The sequence below is a fragment of the Lepidochelys olivacea genome (assembly GCF_965140295.1).
Source record: "Lepidochelys olivacea isolate rLepOli2 genome assembly, chromosome: 13".
Classification (NCBI taxonomy): domain Eukaryota; kingdom Metazoa; phylum Chordata; order Testudines; family Cheloniidae; genus Lepidochelys; species Lepidochelys olivacea.
Window position 1 is genome coordinate 35,345,662 of NC_140423.1, and position 7,552 is coordinate 35,353,213.

Here is a 7,552-nt window from a genome sequence, read left to right on the forward strand (position 1 = left end):
CATGGCAACCCCACTCACCTTACCACTGGTCCCATACCTGATCACGCAGGATCACGGCCGCCTCCAGCACCTCACAGCTTGGATGCTCCATGGCTAAATGCCATGGAACTGTCCTGTTCTGATCAAGTCAGACAAGTTCTCCTTGGCAGTAGGAAGCCCTCTACAAGGGCAATGTACCTTGCCAAGTGGAGGAGGTTCTCTCTCTGGTTGGAGCAACACCATCAGTCACCGACCCTTTCATACTGGACTACCTCCTCCATCTTAAACAACAGGCTCTGTCCTTGTCATCAGTAAGGGTCCACTTGGCCATCATCTCCGCCTTCCATCCGAGTGCAGATGGCGTCTCAGTCTTTGCGAACCCTATGGTTAGCCGTTTCCTCAAAGGCCTCAACAGGCTCTACCCACAAACTCATCAGCCTGTCCCAGTTTGGGACCTTAACCTGGTCCTCACCAGACTTACGGGTCCTCCATTTGAGCCACTAGTGACATACTCCCTGCTTTCTCTCTCTTACAATGTGGCATTCCTGGTGGCTATAACCTTAGCTAAGAGAGTGTCGGAGCTCAGGGCACTTACATCTGAGCCCCTTTACACAGTATTTCATAAGGACAAGGTTCAGCTCAGACCACACCCAGATTTTCTTCATAAAGTTGTCTCCCAGTTTCACATGAGCCAGGACATCTTCCTCCCAGTGTTTTATCCTAAGCCGCATTCCTGCAACAAGGAGCATAGGCTTTACTCATTGGATGTCTGCAGAGCGCTGGCCTGCTATATAGAGAGAACTAAGCCATTCTGAAAGTCCATGCAGTTATTTATAGAGGTGGTGGACAGGATGAAGGGCCTCTGCGTCTCATCCCAGCACATCTCGTCGTGGATCACATCATACATTCGGGAGTCTTATGGCCTGGTAAAGGTGCTGGCTCCACCATTCACTCCACCAGGGCTCAGGCCTCCTCAGCTGCATTCCTGGTGCAGGGCCCCACCCAGGAGATCTGCAGAGCGGCAACATGGTCCTCAATACACAAGTTTATGATACACTTTTTGATCATACAACAGGCCCGAAACGGGACATGAACAAGCACTTGAAGAAGAAAAAAATGGTTGCTCACCTTCTTGTAACTGTTATTCTTCGAGATGTGTTGTTCATGTCCATTCCAATACCCACCCTCCTACCCCTCTGTCGGAGTAGCCAGCAAGAAGGAACTTAGGGGTGGGGAGTCGTCAGGGCACTATATTGGGGGCCAGGAAGTTGTGACTTCTGGGGGGTGTCCAGGCCAACCCTACGGATGCTGCTAAGGGAAAATCTTCTGACTGGCCTGCACGCGGCGCGTGCACACACCTGGTTGGAATGGACTTAAACACCACATCTCAAAGAACAACAATTACGAGAAGCTGAGTAATTGTTTTTTTTTCCCATAACCACACAATTCCTAGTAGTATTTTTTTCATTAAAACCATTAAAAAGGTCTCTGTCCATATTCAGATCATATCCTTGAGGTCTGCAGCACACCCCAAGCACTATCCCAGGGATACCTATAAGTAACTTTCTTCTCCAAAGTGATTTTGATCCAAACAAACTCTATCTTATCTAAGCTATCACTTCTAATTTCTTTACAGTCTACCTCAGCATTCATATGCAATGCTACTCCACCACCTTTGCCTTTATTTCTGTCTTTCCTGAACAGCCCTTCAATACCTCTATTACAATCATGACTACTATTCCACCATGTTTCTGTTATCCCAAAAATATCTGGCTTCATTTCATGCACCAGTAGTTCTAGTTCCTCCATTTTGTTACCCAGGCTCCTTGCACTGGTGTACAAACATTGTAGTTATTGCTGCTTGGCTTCACCCAGTTGGATACAGTCATTCTACTGCCAGTATCACCTGTCTGATTGGTATCAGCACTATCCTTCCTCTTAAAGTCCATTCTCCTACCCTCTGCTGTTCCTTTCTCCACTTCTGTATCCTTTCTCACTTGATTTTCCTCCATCTCAAGGTTAAAATATTGTGTGGAGATTACATGAGCATCTCCCAACCATCTCCTCTAAGTTCCTAGTTTAAAGCTCTTTTAATCAATTGTGCCAAACTCCAGCCCAGAATGGTCCCTTTTGATCTTAAATCTAAGAATAGATTAATGAAAAAAGTTGGGGTGTGGGGCAGAAGAGTGGAAAACGAACCGGGTGGCAGCTCGTTGGTTGGGTGGGAAATTTTATTCAAAAGTCTCAAAGTAAAGAAGTTTCTCTGGTATGAGAGAATATAAAACCAGCTCTCAGTTTGCAGTTGGAACCCTTATGGAATCAAATTATGGAAATCTGCCTAATTTCATGGTACACCCAAATCTTTAGATGCTCATTACTTTTTCACTGTCACACGATACAGCTCATGGAGAAAGGAGAAGGAGAAAATCCAACAGCCGTCACAGAATTCATCCTCCTAAGGTTTGGGGATCTCCCTGAACTGCCGACCCTTCTCTTCCTGGTCTTCCTAGTGATCTACATTGTGACCGTGGCTGCCAGTCTCCTCATTATTGCTCTAGTTGTGATTGATCAACACCTTCACACTCCCATGTACTTCTTCCTGGGGAACTTGTCCTTTTTGGAGACCTGCTACACCTCCACCATCCTGCCTAGGATGCTGGCCAGTCTCCTGACTGGGGACAGAATCATTTCTGTGGGGGGCTGCATGACACAGTTTTTTTTCTTTTGTTTTCTAGCAACTACAGAGTGTTATCTCCTGGCAGCAATGTCTTATGATTGGTATTTAGCCATATGCAAACCATTGCACCATGGAACCCATATGAACAGCAGGCTGTGCCTCCAACTAGCAGCGGGGTATTGGATAAGTGGATTTCTACCTTGTACAATAATGATGTATTTTATGTCACAATTAATTTTCTGTGGCCCCAATGAAATGGACCACTTTTTTTGTGATTTCACTCCAATGCTAAAGCTCTCCTGCAGTGACACCAGCCTCATCACATTGGTCAGTCTGCTCTGGCTGCCCTGCTGGCTGGAGTTCCCTCCCTGGACGGCTGCTGCTACTGCTGAGTGTGTGTGTGGGGGCATTGCAGATCTGCCCCTCCCCCCGCCTGCGGAGAGAGAAGCAAGGACCCCGCCACCACCACCTATGGGTCCCTCCTGCTTGGCCGGCTGCTGCGTCAGAGCCACTGCTGCCGTTGAGAAGGAGGAAGAGGAGGATTCCTGCTGAGGGACGTTGTGGAGGGGCTTTGTTCACAAAGGGAGTGACTTTTAACATCTCTGCTCCTGGGGTGGTGGCGACTTTCATTGCTGTTGTGGTGAGCAAGGGGGAGAGGCATGGAGCCCTTCCTTACATCCATCTGCTCCCCTGTACCTCCACCCCCACTGCCAACACTGCCCTCTCCACCACCCCGCATACCAACTAGACCCGCTCTTCACTCCTTACCATGCTGTTCGTTCTCCCCCTTTCACCACCTGGGACGGTTCGCAGCAGTGAGCAGCAATGACTGAGTTACACAAGCACAATGTGCACACGTGCCTCCCCACCTTGGACTTATCCTCCCCCCAGCTGCGTTTGGCTGGTGGGCCCCCCTCCCTGCTGTGCCCCCCAGCCTCCCTGTGTTAGTTTGCCCCTTCTCCCTTGCAGCCTGCCCCACCTGCCACTTCCTGTGACCCTCTGGGAGTTTCCCTTATTGTTAGTTTGCCTGTCCCGCCGCAGTCCTTTGGTGTTTGCTCCCTGCCCCGCCCCAAACTTTGGGTTTTGGTTTGGTTACCCTTACACTTGAAGCTCCCTCCTGTGATTTGCCTGGCCCTACTTTTTCCTGTGCCCTGCCTTGCTCCCCCCAGCTCAGGCCCTCTTCCCTGTGCGCCCATGCCCCCTCCGTCAGTGCTTGTGCCCCCTTTCAGTCCCCCCCACTATTCACAGCCTTCCTGATGATACTGTAGTTCCTCCCCTTCCCAGTGCAGTCAGAAGAGCCGGTATCCCTACCTTGTAACTGTGCCCCATTTTTGCCCCTGCATCCCCGCAGGTGCCCTCCTCCCCTGCCTGCAGCCTAGCGGGGAGGAGTGGTTGCTTCTTCGCTTTACCCTGGTGCCCCTGTAGTCCCCCACACTGATTCCCTCCTTACCTGAACACAGCCTAGCAGGGAGGAGTGGTTACTCTGTTCCCCATCTACGCACCCCTCCCACTGGACCCTCCTCCTGTTTCTGCTCCTACCCCTGCTCCTGCTGACCCTTTAGTCCCCACTTTCCCACTGTCCCTGCCCACTTCTGCCGCTGACTTCTAGGCCACCACCGGTCCAGACTCCACCACTGCCATGGTCTCACTTCCACTGGCAAAAAGGGCCATGGGAACAAGAAGGGCAAAGGCCCTGCCCAGAAAGCAAAATCTCCTGCGGGTGGCACTTTCCTCCCCGCTGTGGCCCCGACACCTGCCACAACCCCTCCATCCCCTGCCATTCCTTCCACCACCTTGGGGCGCTCCATCTCAAGTCCCCAGAGCGAACACGCAGGTGGCTGATGTCCCTCCATGCACCACTGCATCATCCATCCCAACTGCCAGCTCTGGTACCATCCCTGGTGGCCGGGGTCCTTTCCCCTTGCTGACCCTCCCCCAATCGCCATGAATTTTCAAAGATAATGGCCAATGGCTCTGCAATCACATCAGTCAACTCCCTCAGCACCCTTGGATGCATTAGATCTGGACCCATGGACTTTTGCATGTCCAGCATTTCTAAATAGTCCTTAACCTGTTCCTTCACCACTGAGGGCTGCTCACCTCCTTCCCACACTGTGTTGCCCAGTTCAGCAGTCTGGGAGCTGACCTTGTGTGTGTGAAGACCGAGGCAAAAAAAGCATTGAGTACTTCAGTTTTTTCCACATCATGTGTCACTAGGTTGCCTCCCCCATTCAGTAAGGGTCCCATACTTTCCCTGATGGTCTTCTTGTTGCTAAGATACCTGTAGAAACCCTTTTTGTTATCATTCACATGCCTTGCTAGCTGCAACTCCAGTTGTGCCTTGGCCTTCCTGATTACATCCCTGCATGCTCGAGCAATATTTTTATACTCCTCCCTAGTCATCTGTCAAAATTTCCACTCCTTGTAAGCTTTCTTTTTGAGTTTAAGTTCACTGAAGATTTCACTCTTAAGCCAAGCTGATCACCTGCCACGTTTGCTATTCTTTCTGCGCATCAGGATGGTTTGTTCCTGCGCCCTCAATAAGACTTCTTTAAAATACAGCCAGCTCTTCTGGACCACCTTCCCCCTCATATTAACCTCCCAGGTGATCCTGCCTATCAGTTCCCTAAGGGAGTCAAAGTCTGCTTTTCTGAAGTCCAGGGTCTGTATTTTGCTACTCTCCTTTCTCCCTTTTTTAAGGATCCTGAACTCAATCATCTCATGGTCACCGCTACTTAGTTTGCCACCCACTTCTACTTCCCCTACCAATTCTTCCCTGTTTGTAAGCAGCAGGTCAAGAGAAGCACGGCCCCTAGTCGGTTCCTTGAGCACTTGTACAAGCAAGTTGTCCCCAACACTCTCCAAAAACTTTGTGGATTGTCTGTGCATTGCTGTATTGCTCTCCCAGCAATTACAAATATGAGGGTGCATTTACACTTTGTAAATCAAATGGGAAGCTTGTTACCCAAAAACAGATCAAATTCACCTGCTCATCTCTTCAGGTAACTGCAGGTTTGGTCACAGAGAGACTCCAGTTTCTGCAGAGAGACATGAACCTCAGCTGAAGAACGCAAGTCCGGGCAGCCAAACACTGAGACATAAGAGCTCATTGCTACAAGCTTGGGCAATCCTGTGATTACAGGTGAGCACCATTTTCCTGACTGTCTTTCTATTGCACCCTGCAGACAGGGGCATCAATGTTTTTCGAGAATATTGGCAGGACAAGGTTTTAATGCACCAACTTCTCTTGGTGAGGGAGAGAAACTTTTGAGCTACACAGAGATCATCCTGAGGTGAATATTGACAATTTTAGCCTCACTTCAGACAGCCGTGCCAGTCAGTGTTCACAGCACCATTTAATAGGGATGGAGCTTGAGATCCATGTCTGGTGTAAGGCCTTCAGTTGGGGATCAGCCCCATGGACACAAATGGAGCTACATGGATTCACATCAACTGATGATCTGACTGTGTGTGTTCCAAATGGGTGATGAGTGGTGACAGAGTCTTACTAGCCCCGATCACACAGGCCAGATTGTTTCTAGACTCCAAGTTCAGAGACAGCTTCCTCCCCATCCCAGTACCATTTTGTTTCGTATTATCATCCCACAGTCATTATGGAGGGCAGAGAGTCACTCCCCAGCTAGGGCTGCACATCAGCCCAGTTCTCTGTCTTACTAAGAGCCATCATCCAAAGAGCTGTATTTTATTACTGCTACATAGTGAACATCGGGAAACAGAAAAGGTGTTGCCAGTCCCTCAACACATCACCGTCACCACCTCATGAATGAAGGAAGAATTTACTCCACTTCATAATTTATGGCATAAACTGATCTCTTTTGAGGGGGTGAAAAGTGTTCCTTTTCATCCCAGGATAGTGAAATACTGAATATATCAGGATATATGATTTGATTAATATAAGATAATTGTAGTAGAAGAATTAAGGACACCAGACTGCACTGAACATCTCAGTTCAAGATTTTCAGTACATGTATTTATTGTTTTTGACCCGTAAAATATGGCATGATTCTAGCCATTGCCAGAAGTGAAACACAGCATTTATGCATCATTGTTAAGCTCCAGCATGTCACTAGATTAGACATGATAGTAGCTAAAGAAATTGTCTGATTTCTCCCATCGGTACTCAGCTACCAGAGAAATGGAATGGTCATTGCTGTGATATGGGAATGGGTGGTCTGCAAGACTACCAATGACCTGTTCTTGGAGAGAGACCCCCCCGGCATTTAGCTCTGAAATCTACATTTAACCTTAAAACTTCAGGATGTAGCCAGGAGAGGAAGGGGAGTTTCTGAATATTTATGGAATTAATTCAAGATTTGATAAACTTTTAACTCTATGTTCTTCTGATTCAATTGCAGTGTTATTCTTCCTATGCTAAACCCATGGCAGATGCACATTAGAGAAACACTGTGTACATGCTACCTAAAAGCGGTACACTGAGAGACCTAAACAAACTGCTCTCTCTTTGCTTCACAGCCCTTGATTCATCCAAATCCTGAGAAACAGAGAGGTCACAGGAGCCTTGTGCAAAGCAATCAGTAAATGTGACTTTTACAAAACCATGCAGAGACTCTGAGATACTAATGTAACCCTTCTGCCCATCAGAGTTGGCAGCAAGAAGGGCGGGGTTCAGTATCTAGAGGTTCCATTCCAATAGCATAATGTGTCAAGGTTCCTTCACCACTCTGAACTCTAGGGTACAGATGTGGGGACCCACATGAAAGACCCCCTAACCTTATTTCTGCCAGCTTAGGTTAAAACTTCCCAAGGCACAAAGTCTTTGCCCTTGGATTAGGTAAAATGCTGCCACCACCAAGTGTTTTAGATAAATAACAGAGAAAAGACCACCTGGAGTTCCTATTTCCCAAAAATATCCCC

At 48.3% G+C, this 7,552-nt stretch overlaps 1 pseudogene across 1 annotated transcript; it reads left to right on the forward strand.

Annotated features, from left to right (window-relative positions):
• The first annotated feature begins 2,292 nt into the window (after window positions 1-2,292).
• LOC311529455 (olfactory receptor 2AP1-like) lies at window positions 2,293-7,074 on the forward strand (annotated as a pseudogene). Its single transcript has 2 exons — window positions 2,293-2,983; window positions 7,033-7,074. The product of its transcript is annotated as an olfactory receptor 2AP1-like (transcript).
• Window positions 7,075-7,552: the final 478 nt, after the last annotated feature.